The following is a 17932-nucleotide window of genomic DNA, read 5'->3' on the forward strand; positions in this document are numbered from 1 at the left end:
GGTGTGGGCACTCCACATTGAATAGGCCCTGTCTCTTCAATATTTCACTAGCTCCACTCTGCTATGTTGGGGCCCAAGTTCCCATCAAGTGAATGTTATGGAAAATTGGCCATCGGATTGCCTGGATCATTAATGCTTATAGTGATTAATGGTATAGTTGGATTAATTTCCACTATATTTGCTATTGCTTTTCCTATTTATTGTTTCATCCCTTATTTTTGCTTTTTTTTGTCTTTCACACTTCCCCTCCCCTTGCTCTTTTTACATTTCAATTCAAATTTTCCATGATTCCATTTTTCTCTTTAAAATATCGGTGACAGGCCTGATGTGATAGTGTAGCAGCTAAAGTCCTCACCTTGAATGCACCAGAATCCCATATGGGCGCTGGCTCTAATCCTGGTGGTCCCTCATCCCATCCAGCTCGCTGCTTGTGGCCTGAGGAATCAGTTGAAGGCAGCCCAAAGCCTGGGGACCCTACACCCACGTGGGAGACCTGGAGAACACTCTTGGCTCCTGGCTTCAGATTTGCTCAGCTCCAGCCATTGCGGCCGCTTGGGGAGAGAACCATCGGATGGAAGATCTTCCTCTCTGTGTTGCTCCTCTCTGTATGTCCACCTTTCTAGTAAAAAATAAATAAATAAATCTTAAAAAAAAAAATCAGTGACACTTTCTGTTCAGTTGTTCTGAGATTTGCAATATATGTTTACAACTGATTCAAGTCTATTATTTGTTGCTACCATTTTGGAATGGTGTCACCATTCACAGGTGATTAAGTTTATTACAGTGCGGACTCTTCCTAATTTCTCCTTCTTGTCCATAAAGCATTGCTGGTGTTCATTTCACATATTAGACATGTATGTACTTAAGTATGTGAATATTTATTGTTATTATTTTAGACTATTTTTAGTTAGATCAACTAAAGACTGAGACAAATATGAAAGGCTTTATTTTTATCTTCATGTATTCCTTCTCCAGTGTTGTTTTTTTCTCCCCCTTTTAATTGAAACCTGAGTTTCTGACCCGTGTGATTCCCCTTCTCTGTAACTCTGTATGTCTCTTGCAAGGCAGGTCTGTTGGAAAAACATTGCTGAGGTTTTATCTGAGAAATATTTTTTTTTCCTTTTTCTTTTTCCCTGATTTCACAGGGTGGAGCATTTTAGGTTGGTGGGGTTTTTGTCTTTCAGGATTTCACTCCTCTCACTTCTTGATTTCTTGTTTTCGGGGAAGAAGCTGGATGTAATTTTTTTTTTTTTTTTGACAGGGACATGCTTTACTTTGATGGCTGACCCACAGCCCTCACCGAGGCCACTAGAAGGGGGTGCTTTACTTCTTGGTCTCCTCCTCCTTGGACAGGGTCTTGATGATCTCCTCCTTCTTGGCCTGCAGGCGCTCTTCCCGGCGCTGGCGGGCTTCCTTGGTCTAAGACCTGAAGGCCTCGGCCTGGTCAGCCAGGAGCATCTTGCGGGCCTTGTCGGCCTTCAGCTTGTGGATGTGCTCCATGAGGATCCGCTTATTTTTGAACACGTTTCCCTTCACCTTCAGGTACAGGCTGTGGTATATGTGGCGGTCAATCTTCTTGGACTCCCGGTATCTCCTGAGCAGGCGGTGCAGAATCCGCATCCTCCTCATCCAGGCCACCTTCTCCGGCATGCGAGTGTTAGCTGTACCCTTACACTTCCCTATGCCCTTGTACCTGCCTTTCCTGCGTGCCAGGGTGTTCTTCCGGCACCGAGCCCAGGAGTGGATGGTCACTGGTTTGCGGATAATCCGCCCATCCTTAATCAGCTTCCAGATCTGCTGGTGGGAGTTGGCATTAGTGATCTCGTTGGTCTCATTGGGGTCCAACCAGACCTTCTTCTTGCCACAGCCGGACCCTAGAGGCAAGCCTCTTCTGAAGCCTGAGCATACCCTCCTGTTGAGCCAAGTGGTATAGTCCAACTTCCTAGGAGACATGCGCAGTAAGATGAACCCTGGATGTAATTCTTCGTTTGTTCCATGTGGATACCTTATCCTAAGTGAGAGGGGCTGTTGTGATAATAGTGTTAGTGTGGGGGACCAGATGCTGGGGCGGTCGGAGCAGGGCACCTGCCACAAGCAGGCCTCAGTCCCAATGGTTGATGGTAGATTCCCGGAAGCAGCTGGACCTCCATGAAGATGAGTAGTAGTCCTCTAAGCAGTGTGCAGGGAAGTGCAGCCACTTGGTGCTTAGCCTTCTCACTTTTGCCTGAATCCTGACCCTGCCAGCAGTTTCTACTGCCAAGTTCCCACTCCCTTGTTCTCTGTGGTTGCCTGGGTGCCTCCATCAGAAGGGTCCTCTGTCCTCTGTTTGTCTGACAGCTCAGACACATTGTCACTTTTTTTTTTTTTTTTTTTGCTGTCAAGGCAGAGCTACACCTTTTAATCTCCTTACATGCCAGACTAGAAACAGCCACCAGTCACTCAGGTCACAATTCTTTTTTCTCTGGAAGAAATCCGAGTCCTGGGTTCTCACTGCAGTCCTTGTCTGTGGTTTAATAACCCATTGCCCACTGTAATGACTAATAGTTTAGAGTAAATGCTAACTGAACTTCACTAAAACCTACCTCATTGTGGAGCTATTGCTGCCCTACCCCACGCTTCTGAAATGTGTGGTACTGAGATAGCTGGTCTGCTGAGGACCAGGTAATTACCCTGTGCCCATGATGTGCTAGTCACAGTCTGGGACACTGAGATTGTGGAACAAGGCAGGCCAGGGCTTGGCTTTTGTCCAGCTTCTGTCACTCTTTGATGATTTTCTTGATTTCAAGAAGAAAAGAAAAAAGTGAAGAGGAACATTCTGTCTATTCAGTAAGAATTCTACTTAAAGATTCCTTTTCCTTAAGTAGCAGAAAGACAGAACTGTTTTTCCTACAGGCCAGGGTTTCGGCTTACTGGTTAAGATGCCTGTGTGTGGCCTCTGAGTGCTTTGGTAGGGTTCCTGGCTCTGGCCTGCAGCTTCAAGTTCATGCACACTCTGGCAGACAGTGGAGATGGCTCACGTGACTGGGCTCCTGGCATGCTCTCGTGGGAGTCTGGGACCAGTTCCTAGTTCCTGATTTCGGTAGCAGCCACTGCGGGCTTCCTGGCAGTGAACCAGTGGATGCAACTTTTCTGTTTCTGTCTCTCAAATAAATAGTTAAAAAAAAAAAAAGAATCGAACTGCTTTTTGTCTTCACTATATGGCTGTGTAGAACTCAGCATGTGATGTAATTAAATGAGTTTGATCTACATATGTAAATATGTATGCCGGATCCTTTTTGGAAGACCCTAGAGTCATTTTTTTTTTCCTTTTGCCTTTGGCTATTGAATTATTTAAAATCTCTACTCGTATAGAGATTTCGCATATGTATGTGTTTATAGGAACGTGTATAGATATAGCCACATGCTTTCAAATAATGTGTGGAATGAATGAAGACAATGAAGACAAGGAACGGTGCAGGGGCGCACAGAACTGGTTGTCCGTAGTTTGTCAGAAGTGTGCGAAGTGCTTAGCTGGTGACAGGCAGTCCATCACTGTGTGTGACCACAGACACTGTCTGACCACCTCGAGGGACTGAGCGGCTGGGGACATACACTGCATTGCCAGGAAATCATTTTTATTAAAGAACCTCTTGACTTCTCAGTCATTGTAATTAAATACCAGTGCAGCTCGCAGCTCTGTGTGGAATGGGTCTGTGGAAGTTTTGTCCAGAGGCAGAGAACATCCTTTTTTTTTTTTTTTATTGTCCTGGGGTTTGGCGTTTGTTTTTTTTGGGGGCAGTCAGGGCTGCTTTCCCCAGTACGTTGTAATCCTCTGGAGGCCTCTTTTGGAATAGGGCAAGAGTTCTTATCTCATCCACACTTAGTTTTAAATAAACAGGAGCTGGCTTGCAGCATCTGACTGCTAAATGCTTCACCAAAGGTCATTCCCAGCATTCAAGGTAGTGAGGTACTCAGCTGCTGGCCTCTTCGCATAGTTTGAAGTTCAGCTCATCTGATCCCTCATTTCTGATAAACACTCAGCTTGAACAAGTTCTCAGAGGGCAAGGACTTAATCTCCAACCCTTGGCAAATGACATTTTTATTTCATTTTGAAAATCAACACTTTTGGGCATTGGGGATATGAGCATGGAAGGCTAAAGACAGGATTCAAAATGCAGCTAACTGGAAGAGCTTGACAATGGATACCAGGGTGCCCCAGAACAATGATTGAATTTGAAGCTTGTAGTGCCGCACATAGTTGGCATAACTATGACTGTGCCAGGAGTTAGAGGGCAGGGACTTCATTCAGCCTTCTAGGATACATTCCAAAGGAACCTTGCAAAACTGCATCCCCTGAATGGGTTTTTAGAAAGATTTATTTATTTTCATTGGAAAGGTAGATTTACAGAGAGGAGAGACAAAGAGAAGAATTTTGCGTCTGCTGGTTCTTCATTCTCCAAATGGCCACAATAGCCAGAACTGAGCCAGTCCGAGGGCAGAAACCAGAAGCTTCTCGCTGGTCTCCCACGTGTGTGCAGGGTCCTAAGGCTTTGGGCTGTTCTCCACTGCTTTCCCAGGCTACAAGTAGGGAGCTGGATGGGAAGTGGAGCAGCTAGGGCATGAACTGGTGCTCATATGGGATGCCAGTACTTTCAGGCAGATAATTAGCCAAGTGAGCCCTCAAACTCCCCCCCACCCTGCCTTGGAACATTTTAAAGTTGATATTTAACTATACTTTGGCACATACTTAACATAAAATTTTAGTGGATTTTAAATATTGATATCTTAAAATTTTACATTCACTATCCTAAATGCATCCATTGGGTTCTCAAACCCTAGATATTTGATATCCCAACATCAGTACAAAAAAAATATGTAAAAGTCCTCTTTTAACTATTGGAAACTACATAATTTTCTTTTCCCCTTGAACTTACATATCCAATTTGCCATGCAAATTTTTTTAATTGGATGTGTTTTTTGTGCTTGGAAGTTTTCCTTTGATCATCCAATTATAACTCCTTGTATTAAAAAACCATGAAAATAAATTTATGTATAATTAAAAACATTTCCTAAGTATGAAGTTCCAATTATTAAATTTTTTTTCAGAGTAGGTTCTTGCTATAATTGTTACTGATACATATTTCATCAAGTAATGTTAATATATTGCATTTTGATAGTTAATTATTAAATATGGAAAGTACTGTTATACAGTTAGGCATATCGGGCCTGGTGGTTAAGGTGCCTCCCTGCCACATGGAATTGAGTTTGAATATGGCTCCCAGGTCCAGCTTCCTGTCAGTGCAGACTCTGGAAAGCACTCAAGTGCTTGTGTCTTTCCAACCCACGTGGGCACCTGGATTTAATTCCTGGCTTCTGGCCCCCACTTCAACTATTGCAGGCAACTGAGGAGCGAGCCAGCAAATGGAGAGTCTTTGTCTCTTGCTGTGTGCTTCCTCCTGTCTCTCAAAAAAAGTGTTGTTGAAAATTGAAATGAAAAGATAAGTTTATTTGTTAAGAAATGCTATTATTGGATATGTCATTTAGCGAAACATGGGGGACTTTCCCTTCCATCAGATTGCATCCTTGCAGGTAGCTCTTCACGGAGACATTAAAAGAAGGGGGCTCAAACTGAGCTTTGATAAGCCTTCTCTGAAAGGTGGGTTGATGAGAGTGGAAAGAGGGTTGCTTTGGCAATGTCACTTGAATCTTGGGAATAATTTTGTGCAGCTGAAAATTGCCTAGGTGATACGTCATCAAACACTGTTTTTAATACTCTATGTGCTGGCATGTTAAGATTTGTTCTTCCCGGAATGTTGTTGAAAGCTAGGATCTGGAAGCCAGCTGGCTTCCCAAAAGGGCATGTTGCCTGCTTGTTAGAACCACTTACTCTCACAGTTCCTGGGAAGTTAACCAGAAAGGTTTTACCTGGATTCCTAAGAGGACTATCAATTGTACCTATTTCTTTTTAACTTGAAACTCACCTTATTAAATAAATTTTATACACACTGGAAAGATTGGGAATGTATTTTGACATGCATTTTAAATATATTTTTATCTTTGTGTATTTGTATGTGTATATATATTACAAAAACCATGGAGGTCTAGAATTGAGTAATGTCATTCTACTTAGGAAGTTTATATTCACTCTTTAGTTCAAATAGGCTAATATCTTTTTCTCACATTTATGCCATTTCTGCTTTGTGATGTTACAATGCTTGTGGTTAGATAGGGAGAGCCATACACCTTGTCTACCTGTGACTTTACCTCTGTCTTCAACATCTTACAGTTTCCTCTCTTGGCTTTGTTCTCAAGGGAGTCTGTCTAATGTATCAAAATTATATTCCAATACAGGCCAGAATACCAAGATTGTATTGCCAGTTTTGCGGTTAATAAAAATATGTGTCAGATAGGAGAAATAAGTCCAATCTTACGCCCTGACTAGAGAGGATTAGCTCATGATGTATTTAAATGTTTCTTTTGTGAGTGTACCCTGGGTACACCCCAGAATATGTAGGGTAGGGGCAGGCATTTGGCCTAGTGCTTAAGACAATGGTTAAGATGGCCACACCCCATATCAAAGTGTCTGGGTCTGAGTTGCAGTTTTAGTCGCTTTTCTAGCTTTCTCTTTATGTGTACCCTGGGAAGCAACAAGGAATGAATGGAGCAGCTGAGTTCCTCTCACTAGTGATATATATTAATTGAGTTGCTGCTCCCATGTTTGACTTGACCCAGATTCTGCTGTGGCAGGCACTTGAAGAGTGGGCCAGCAGATGGGAGAGCATTCTTCTCTCTGTGTCTAAAACATTTAGCATGGGAGTAACCGTAGTTCCTTTGCTTGTGAAATGGAAGAACAATTGTGCCAAAGTAGGTGAGACTGAAGAACAGGGGTTAAGGCATTGCAGGTACCTAGTTTACCTATGGAAATGAAAGATCTTGGAAATTATTTCCCTGAGGCTCTCCACACTTAATATTCTTTGTTAGTTCTAACTCTTAGGAAATCTTTTTAAAGGTTACTTCTTCTGGGCAGTGCCTACTTTTGTTTTAGCAAGTGCAAAATGTACTAAAGATCCACATCTCTTGTCTAATTCTCACGGACATATGGTGTCCAGTTCTCCGAGTTAGTCAGTGATTGGGATTGCCCATTTGATGTTTAGGAGGTGAAGTTGGGAATTGCTGGGAAGCAATGTCAGTGTCCTAGTAAGAGTCTCACTGCCACTCGCCGCACTCCCGACATGGTCTTGACTTGTTATGAATTTCCATCTTTGACTTTTTCTTTTTTAATGTGTAAATCTTAAGTTATGCTTAGTTTGCCTTCCTTGTGAGCTGTGAGTTAGGCGTGCTTAGTCTGGTCATGTAGAGCGATATGAAAAATGACCTGTTTATTTCAAGTAGAATTGATATGATTTGCTTTTTTTTTTTAATTTGTTGATTACTCTTTCCAAAAAGTTGAACCAGTGGGTCTTTTGAACTTCCTGGTTCTTTATTCTAATTTGCTTGAAAAAACAAAGATGGGAAAACAGTTACTCAAAAGACCGAGAGGGGGATGTATTGTTATCATTAAGTGATGTTCTTTTCTTATTGCCAGCTTTGTATATTTAAGGTTTTGTCTCTTTAGTTCTATCATGGTTATAAAAGAAAGGTAAAGCCTTCATTTGTATCTTCAAATCCTGTACTTTTTGGGGGGAATATTCATTTCTGCTTATTTGTGCCTCAGTGGCATTTTTCTACATATCCTGGAACCAGCTTTGTTGCATAGGAGGTTAAGCCTCTGCTTGTGATGGTGGCATCTCATGTGAGCACCAGTTTGAGTCAGGCTGTTTCAGTTCCTATCCAGCTCCCTGCTAAAGTGTCTGGGAAACTAGTGGAATGTGGACCCGAAGTGTTTGGTCTCCTGACCCCTATGTAGGAGACCAGGGTAGCTTTGTCCTGACAATCCTGACCCTTGCTTTCATTTGGGGAGTGAACCAATGCATGGAAGAGCCCTCTTTCTCTTTCTTTCTCTATCTGCCGCTCTCTCTATGTAACTCCGTATGTCAAGTAAATAATAAATCTTTAAAAATATATATTTTCATATTGTATGCAGGTATTGGTAACATCAGGTTTGTTCTGGCTAGATTCTTTGCTAAGGGAATGTGGAATTTCCTTTGGTAGATATCATCTTTTATTTCTCTACTACAGTTCCTTGTTTTTCTACTTTTTGTGCACTGTTAATTATTCTTTTAAACTAGGTGTGTGAGTGTAAAGACCTAAGCAGCTGACAGTTTCAACTATCTAGATAACAGGTGGATTCTAAAGCAGAACAACTGCTGTGAGCACAAGTCGGAGGCTGGGAAGGAGTGGGCGGTCTGAGGGTATTTCACTGCTATCACAGATCTGTCAGTGCTTACAGCTTAGGAGAAGATTTTTTGTTTCCCAGCCTGTAGCAGATTAGTGAAAGTCAGATTGGAAGTGGGATAGCAGCTGCGAGGAGCAGGCCCAAGATAGCAGGGATAAGTGACAGCCTGCAGATATAAAAGAGACAGGATAATTTAAACAAATCTCAGCACTCTGATGAGTACTTGCTTGCAGAAGACCTCCTCGGCACCTGCAGAGGTCGGTCCCATCAGAGCCATGCACCTAGTCCTGCCACAGCCAGGTCGTCCGAGGGGTGACTCAGCCCAGGGGCCTGGATGGCAGCGCAGTGCGCCAGACACCAACAAAGTGTGCTGCTCCCTTTAGGGACAGTTCCCTGCCTTTGCTATCACATCTTCAAAAACAGTTTGAGACATGACAAGAGAAGGCCTGGGCACTCAGGAAATTCTTCTGAGGGGAACATCCAACAGCCTTCATAGCCACAGTGTGGCTGTATTTGCTGTGTGTGTGTGTGTGTGTGTGTGTGTGTGTGTGTGTGTGTGTGTGTGTGTGTGTGGTTTTGTAGTCGGTGCGAGTGTCATCTCCGCACAGTTGTGACCTTTTTTGGGTTCGGGGCTCCATGCTGTGGTCTCTAATATTCACTTAGCAGATATTTGTGAGTGATCATATGGAGGATGGGAGCATACTTATCAGAAGTCTGAAATAACCAGTGTAGCTGGAATTAAATTTATGTGAAATGAGTTTGACAGGAAATCATGACTCCAGGCACTTATTTAAAAAAAAAAAATAAAAAGGCGATGTAAACATTACTCGGTGAATGGGGAGTTTGGGGAATTGGTGTTTGCTCAATGTAAGTTGGAAAAGGACTTCTGATTTGATTAATTTTCATTGTTGAAAGTAAGCAACCTGGATATTAGTTGTATTATGTTTCATCCTGCAGTGAATGAAAATGCCTTTTGGAATAAGGAAACTAATACCTTCCATTTATATTGCACCTTTCTTCCACAGAGTTCAAAGCTCTTTCCAGAAACCATCTCATTAATCTCCCTGGCTTTTCGCAGAGTAGGCTGATAGGAAGTGCAGTGTGTGTGTGTGTGCGCGTGCGCGCATATGAACACACCTGTACACAAATTTCTCCTTCCCTTTCCTCTTTTCCTTTGCTTTTTCTGCTGTATTATGTAAGCTGTCTTTGGAGTCTAATTTTGGCTAGGACTTGGTATTTTGTTAAGCTTGTGTTTTAAACAATTGCATATTTGGAATAGTAAGCCACATTTATTCATAAAGACAGGGATTTCTGGGAAAAATAGCTTACACTACCCATACATATCAGGCCATTAAGCAAAAATTGATATCAGAAATGCTGTCAGAACACAAATTTCAGCAGCAGCTTCCTGTTTTGAGTTTTAAAACAGAATTTGGTTTCTTAATAATAGCTTTTATTTTCCTACACATCCTTGAGTGAGCGATAGCCTAGGTGACAAAGAACTGATAGGAAGAAGTAGAGTTGTGGGAAGGTGAGATTATTCCTAACTGAACACTTTATGTAAAGAAATCATATTAATTTCCTGCCGTCTTTGTTTCTTTGCCAGAATTTGCTCATTTGGCCAGTTGTTTATGCTGCATCTGTCATTTTCCTTAATTGATATTCATCTCCGACAGCCATCGGTGCCTCTGTGGGTTGCCTTCACAGCAGCTACATTTTGGCAGTAAAGTGGCTCACAGCAAAACTATACCGTTTTGATCTGGGTTGTGGCAGAATCTTTAATGGCTTTCTTGATTGATTAAAGTAGAAGGGCCTTATGAAGCTGAAAGCGAGCCATTTCATCTCCCCGTCTCGTAAAGCACTGATTCTGAAGTTCCTTTCTGATTGTGTTTCGCTTGGGTAGCACAGGTTAGGGCTTCTGTTTTGTTTTGTTGTTTTGTTTTTCCCCTGAAAGAATGAGAGAATTTGGTTTCTACCTGTCTTACTGTACTCTTGGCCCTGTGTGCAGCCCTGGCTGAGCTGGGGAGCTGCCCTTCGTTATCCCAGGGCCCTGTTTCAAGTCCTCCCTGATGTCGAGGATGCGGGTTTTATCTGGGGAAGTCTTTCCTGTGATTCTTTATAAACACACTGAGCTGGAAGCTGGAAGATGCCACGAGGCAGAGGTCTTTCAAGGAGTCATTTCAGAGTCTCTTCATTTTCTACTTGAGACAGAAGCAGGTAGCCTTCACCTGCCCAGCTGCTGACAATGCGATGGCAAACTGCAGCCCCCATGTCCGGGGGTGAGGCAGGCGAGGGCTTCACAGAGCAAGGGTTGTTCCTATCCCTGCTCACCTACCTTTTGTTATCTACTGCACAAGTGAAAGATTGTGCTTGTATCAAATCACATGCTTACAAACTCATTTGAACAATATTAGCTACTAGACTTTGATTATTATTATTGTTATTTTAAAGGATTTACTTATTTTTATTTGAAAGCTAAGTTTACAGAGAGAGGAGAGATTCATAGAGATCTTTTATTTCCTGGTTGATTCCCAAAATGGCCACAGTGGTTAGCGCTAGATTGGTCAAAAGCCAGGAACCTGGAACTTCTTCCTTGTCTCTTATGTGGGTTCAGGAACCCAAGGAGTTGGGCCATGTTTTACTGCTTTCCCAGACATTTTAGCAAGGAGTTGGACCAGAAGTGGAGCAGCCAAGACTTGAACTGGCATCCATATGGGACGCTGGAGGCTTAATTTACTATACATTACACTGGCCCCTAGAATTTGATTGTTAAAGAGCAACAAATATGGTTGGGGGTAGATTTGGTACTTTTAGAAGTTTTTCAACAATGCCTTTTTTCTGTCCTTTTCAAAATATATAGAATTTGTTGTTTGACAATGGGCTGTCATCCTATTAGGATACAATAAGTTGCTAGCACATTTTGCTCATTTTTGTTACTGTTCTGGCACAAAGTGAGCCACAAACATCGCTCTAAGGTGAGCTCTGACCTAAGGCCTCCGAGTGCTGCTTGTCGCTGACCTCTGCAAGAGCAGGAGCATGCTGTGATTCCAACCCAGACCTCTGTAGTCATCTTCCTGGGCCGAGCTCGTAAGTGATAGTAGTGGAGAAAAGAGGTGGGGAAAAATCTGTTGTGTCTCTGTATCTTGAGGTACATGGAGTCTTTTGGCATCAAGGATCTGCTTTACACTGATTCTTTGGACATAGGTCTATGCTGTGAAGACTAAAGCTGTGTGGAGAGGCAGTTCCTGGCACAGTGGGAAGGCCTCAAGCGTTATGCAGCATTCTTAGAGCACAAAGCATGGGGAGCAAGGTCAGGTCCATGTTCCTGTTCTTCCCTGACCTGAACTGAGTGTGGCAAGACAATCCAGGGTAGAATTGATAGTTCTGGGAGGACAGCATGCTGTTGAAAAGCAGTAGAGAGTGGAGTTGCCGTGTCAGATTGCTTATGTTCTAGTTAGCGTGCACGGGTAATGCAACTTGGGCAAATCACTTGCATTTCAGCTGCTGTGGTGGTGGGTATCTCTTTAGTGACTATTTATTTCCTCCTTGGGGCTCAGAAGTCTTGCCTCCCATCAGGAAGCATATCCGTTAAGAGAGAACATGAAATACTGTTTGTCAGGGGACTTCACATGTTCATAGGAAATGGAATCAAAAGTTTATTTTGGTGTAAAAAGTGTTTGTAATTCATGGATAGTTTTTTTTTTCTTGGTAAGGCACATTTTATTTTTCATAAAATCAACTGTTTGATAACCCCTTGCATGCTTTGTGGTAAAGTGTGTGTGTGTGTGTGTGTACGTGCACGTATGCAGAAACATGCTTGCATGTATGTATGCCTGAATTAGAATAAGAAAAACGTGAGACTGTCTTAGCAACATCATGGAAGACCTTTTCTGTTTTCAGACAAGAAACGAAACCATCTACTACAAAGACATTGCTCTCATGTGGGCTGTCAGAACTTGGGTGTACAAGAGCTGTGTGTTCCAAAGTGGACCCCCAGTGGAAATGAGATTCTGCCCAGTGTTTGTGTGAGAGAAATGTGCTGAGTCAGAATCTAGGTACCCAGAAAAATTTCCCTAGAGAAGTCCAGATCATCAGAATTTTATGTCTGGGTTGGATTACATTATCTTGCAGAGGTTTCTTTTATTGAACTCATGTTTGGAAGAATATAATCAACCATTGCTCAGAAATGGCCTGGGAAGCAGTTTGCCAAGACTCGTCGGAGCAGCTGTCAAGGACAAGTCCGTATCTTGGGAGAACCCATGGGAGCAGGTGTCCAGAATCTGGGAAGCTTGCCTGGCTCCTGTGTGAAGGAACGGGCTTGTTTCTAACTCACAGGCGCTGTGGAGCAATGGGTGGACAGACGCTGTCTCTGCATTGCTCCTGGGTAGTTCCTACCCGACACAAATGCACAAGTGGAAAGGATAACCTGGCAGGCCGGCTGTAGCCTGCCCTCACCACTGAACTTAACCTTCTGCCCTGTTTCTTTTTTATCCATATTTTTCCCCTTGTTTTTGTCTTTATCATTTTTTTTTTGGCACACTTGAATGGAAGTAATAAAGAATATACCTTGCCACCTTAGTTTTCTTTAGCCACTTATTTGTTTTTAACAACAGTTACTAAATTTTTCCAGCATCAATGATTTATTTAGAAGTTGCAAAATAATAGAGAGAATTCCTCTATCCCCCATCCACTAGCTGTCTTTCCAAATGCCTGTCCTAGCTGGGAGCTGGAAGCTCCATCTGGATCTCCCACATGAGCGGCAAGTACCCAACTGCTTGAAACATCCATGCTGGCACCCAGTATCTGCATTAGGAGTTTTTGGACTCAGGAGCCAAACCTGGGAGTCAAACCAGGGCATTGTGATATGGGATGCAGGTGTCTTAAAGATATCTTAACTCTTAAGCCAAATGCCTGCTCCCTTTCTTGGTTTTGAGGCACATGGAATTGGACTGAGCCAGGCTCCCTGCATCCCAAGTTTTCCAGCCTTCTTATAACCTCTCATGGGACTTGTAATTTCTGTAATACTCCTTTGTCATATATTTATATACCTATGCTATTGATTCTCTCTAGAAGACTCTAATATAGTAACGTGTGTTGTAAATTTCCCCCCAAGTTTTTTATTTGGATTGTCGCTGTGTCTATTGTGAATGTGAACATGTATGTGAATTACATAGATTTTTTATGAATGTGCATTCATGTACATATTTATAAAAGCTTACAATATAGTCACAGCTTCTATTGTTAACTTGATTAATATTTTCTTTTACGGCTCCTGGATTTTAATGATAATTGGAAATGCTTTCTCTTACAAAGGAGCATGCTTCATTTTTTCATGGCAGTATGTAATTATATATTCTAGGCTCAAAGCTTTGATCTCCTTACAGTTTATCCTGGGTAAAGTGTATAAAGTACAGCTGTATGGCATCGATTTTGTCTTTTTTTCTAAATGGCTTATCCATTTGTCATACCACATACATTTACAGATTGATCTTACTTACTGTCTTGAAATGTCATCAATTTATTAAATTCCCAAGTGTATTTAGGTCTGTTTCTGGGCATTCAGGCTTTCTCTTTTGTCTGTGTGTTCACTCATCCATGTCACCTCATTTGCATTATTTAATTCTACCGTGTTTCATGTCAGGATGCTGACCCCTACACTCTTTAGCTTTCCATTTTTCTTGTTTACCACTGTATCTAACTTAATTTTAAATCTTTCTGATTCATTTGGGTTAGGTGTATCTTATACCAGATGCAGGAAAGGGTTTTGCTTATTAGTAAATCAATGTGAGGGTCACATTGAATTAAAACTTTCTGTACATATTAAGCCCAGCATGATTGGTTTAGTTCTGTGATCTTAAATTAGACCACCTTATGTTTGCATTTATATATGTTTACATGCTTGAAAGAGATTTCCTTTCATATATTTTGTTTAGAAGAATTGTCTTTTATATATTTCCAGTGCTCATGGAGACTCTAGTCTTGCAGTCATGGCTACTTTTATGACAATAGTGGCGGAAAGCTGTGTTCTTTTCCTTTAGTATAGACCATGTATATTAGTTTTTCAAAATGAGCAACAATGAAAGAAACTTAGAATTAACTTTGTAATTTCTTCTTACCTTCTGATACTTTTTCTTTTGGTCAATTTCTCTCTCTCTCTCTCTCTCTCTCTCTCTCTCTCTGTGTTGCTTTTGTTTTTTTTTTTTTACTTAGTTTTAAAGTTTATTTGCATGGCAGAGCTATCTGGCAGAGGGATGAACTCGATGTCTCTCTACTGTTCACTCCCCAGATGCCTGTAAGTCCAAACTGATGCTAGAATCTGATCATTTCTTTCAGGTCTTTCCCACACTTCTAGAATGTGGATATATTTCACCTATTCCTTGGGGAAAATGTACCGATATTATAAAAAAATATCATTGTATTTGAAAGGTACACACACACTTACAGAAAAAGAGAGATCGATCTTCCATCAGTTGGTTCATACCTGAAATGCCTTCAAGATTCATGAATGGTTCAGGCCAAAGCTGAGAGCCAAGATCTCAAGCAGCATCTCCCACTTGGGTAGCCAGGACCCACATACTTGAGCCATCATTTACTACCTTGTAAGGTGCATATTTGTTGCTTGTTGGGTTTATAATCTTTTTTTTTTTTTAAAGATTTATTTTTATTATGTTTTTGTTGGAAAGGCAGATATACAGAGAGGAGGAGAGACAGAGAGGAAGATCTTCCATCCGATGATTCACTCCCCAAGTGAGCGCAACAGGCCGGTACTATGCCGATCCGAAGCCAGGAGCCTCTTCCAGGTCTCCCACACGGGTGCAGGGTCCCAAAGCTTTGGGCCGTCCTCTGCTGCTTTCCCAGGCCACAGGCAGGGAGCTGGAAGGGAAGCGGGGCTGCCGGGATTAGAACCGGCGCCCATATGGGATCCCGGGCGTGCTAGGTGAGGACCTTAACCACTTGCACCACCGCGCCGGGCCCGGGTTTATAATCTTTAGCATAACCAGGTAGAGCGTGAGCATGAATGCAAGTTGTTATTTTTTAAACAATTACTTTATCTCCTGAGTTCTGTTTGTCAAGTCCACAAGATAAGGCTTAAATGAAATTGACTAAAATATTCTGGGGTTAATGCCTTTTTTTTTTTTTTAACACGATAGGAGCTATTTCAGATTAATGCAAATGGTATAGTGGTACCAAGAAAGTCTTCAAATTACTTAGGCAATTTGGACCATTTGTGATTTATTGGGAATCGCTATTTGTGAAAATATAAATACTAAGAGAAGTGTAGTACTTTATGCTTCATAAACCTTCCCAGTGGCTAGAGGAACTCCATTTCCCCTCCCTGTTCCTCATTATTTTATGAAATGTGTTTTATGTTTTGCAAGTCTAGTAGCATTTTATGTTTGGTACTATAAATGGCTCCCATCAGTAGACCAAATAAAGAAGTTACAATTATAGCAATATTTTCCCTGAAGAGATTAGCCACATGTGATGCTGAATGACTTGCTTCATTTCAGACCTTCTCATCTGTGTTCTTCAGATGTACATTCTATGTTAGCTTGGAAAGGCAGCCTGCAGAGGATGCACTGACAAGCTTCTTTTTCGTGTAATCTGAGAAACAGCAATGCAGAGATGGTGCTGACCCAGATCTGTTGGGGAGTGTACAGAGGCGGCTGATGAGTCTGTCGTCATGACCACATGGTGCTCAGTTCATACTGTCACATTGCCTATGGCTTACAACAAACCACGATGATACAAGAAACTGAGAATTTGCTCACATCACTTCATTGTTTATCTTCAGGGAGTGACATAGTCAAATTTCTGGAGTCTTTAATGTGTATATTCAAAATGTGTGTCTGAAGTATAAACCTGTTTGCTTTTTTACTATCACATGTCTTCTAGTTTAAAACTTACTCAACCAAAGCTTGTGGAGCACATGATGTATTTCCATTACTATGAGATGTTGTCCCTGGTCTTGAAAACCTCACTGCCCAATAAGCGAGAGATCATAATTAGAAGATTCTCAGACAGGAAAACAGTGAGAAAGCAGTTCAATACAGATGAGGGATAGAGGAACAGTCTGTTGTGCGGGTGTGTATGGTCCATTGTGGTATATGTGCTCTGTGGTGGCATGTGTACTACAATGGGGTATATGTGCTCCATGGTGGTGTGTGTGAAGGTGTGAGTGGTTCATGGTGGTGTGTGTGGTCCATGGTGATGTGTGTGGTCCATGGTAGTGTGTGTGTTTCATGGTGGTGTGTGTGGTCCTTGGTGGCATGGTGGTGTGTATTGTCCATATGTATGTGTGGTCCATGTTGGTGGTGTGTGTGCATGAGTGAATGAGTGGTCCATGGTGGTATTGTATAGGTGTGTTTTTGTGTCGGTTGTTGGAGATAACAGGTCTCCTTTGTCTTTCTTGTCCTCTTTGGCCTCATGCTCACTCTTGTAGTAGGCCTTTGCCAACCCTGACTTATAACCAGGCATCTTGACACTTCAAGCTGGAAGGTGCTTGCATCTTTGTGCTTTGTGTGCAGATGTCCTGTTAGAGTTGTATAGTTCACCTTTCTTGTGGTAGTGAATCCAGTCCTATAGGTTTTTGAAAGTTAATTGATTTTTTATTTATTTGAAAAGGTAGAGCTACAGAGAAAAGGGGGAAGACTGTGTGTGTGTGTGTGTGTGTGTGTGTGTGTGTGTGAGAGAGAGAGAGAGAGAGAGAGAGAGACAGACAGACAGACTGACTGACTTTCCATCTATTGGTTCATTCCTCAAATGGTTGCAGTGACTGGGGCTGTGTCAGGCTGAAGCCAGGAGCCAAGAGCTTCTTCTGGATCCCTCACATGGTTCAAGGACTGAAAAAACACTTGCCATCCTCCATTGCCTTCCCACACATGTTAGCAGGGAGCTGGGGTAGCCATATCTTGAAATGATGCCCAATGTGGGATGCTGACATAGCAGAGGGTGGCTTAACTTGCAAGCCACAATGCCAGCCCAAGCCTAGCTTTATAAACACCAACACTGAGGTGTGTGCAGATATTTTTGTATCTTTTAGCTCACGTTTGTGATCTAGATTTGCAAAGATAAAAAATAGAAAGAGATTGCAACAAAATGTCAAAAATATTTTGCTATAAATTAGCACTGAAATGGATTACATTAGGATTAGAACACTGTTTGGAACCCAGACACTTGCAGATGCTGAACCCCAAGTCTTATGTAAATGATCAGTTAGTGATCATAATTTGATCTAATTATATCGGAGTGTGCCTAGTTAGAGAACCTTGGTCCCTGGGGGCCGTAATTTTCAGAGAGGGCTTGGTGTGCCCATCAGCATCCTTCTGTCTTTCTTGGCTTCCTGGCTTGTCATGTGATCATCTTTTACCATCTCTGGCCTCACTAATTGTCTGGACCAATAGGACTGTCTGATTTGGGGCTATGAAACTCCAGATTACAACCAGAAATAAACCTTTCTCAGAAGCTCCTCTTGAGTGTTTTAATCAAAGTAACAAAAAAAAATTGACAGACACAGGCTAGGTTGCAGGTAGAATTTTAAAGCACATTCATTACTCTTTGTATATGACCAGCCTATCCATAGTAGATCAATTTGTTTCATTTGCTATTCTGAAAGAT

General features: G+C 42.0%; 1 protein-coding gene and 1 pseudogene across 2 annotated transcripts in view; one reads left to right on the forward strand and one right to left on the reverse strand.

Annotated features, from left to right (window-relative positions):
• The window catches only part of KIF16B (kinesin family member 16B), a 254449-nt gene that overhangs the window by 84546 nt on the left and 151971 nt on the right, over nt 1–17932 (forward strand). The window lies entirely within an intron of this gene.
• LOC121157497 lies at nt 1306–1906 on the reverse strand (annotated as a pseudogene).

Source organism: Ochotona curzoniae, unplaced genomic scaffold (genome assembly GCF_017591425.1).
Source record: "Ochotona curzoniae isolate NIBS_2020 unplaced genomic scaffold, NIBS_Ocur_1.0 contig_3520, whole genome shotgun sequence".
Lineage (NCBI taxonomy): Eukaryota > Metazoa > Chordata > Mammalia > Lagomorpha > Ochotonidae > Ochotona > Ochotona curzoniae.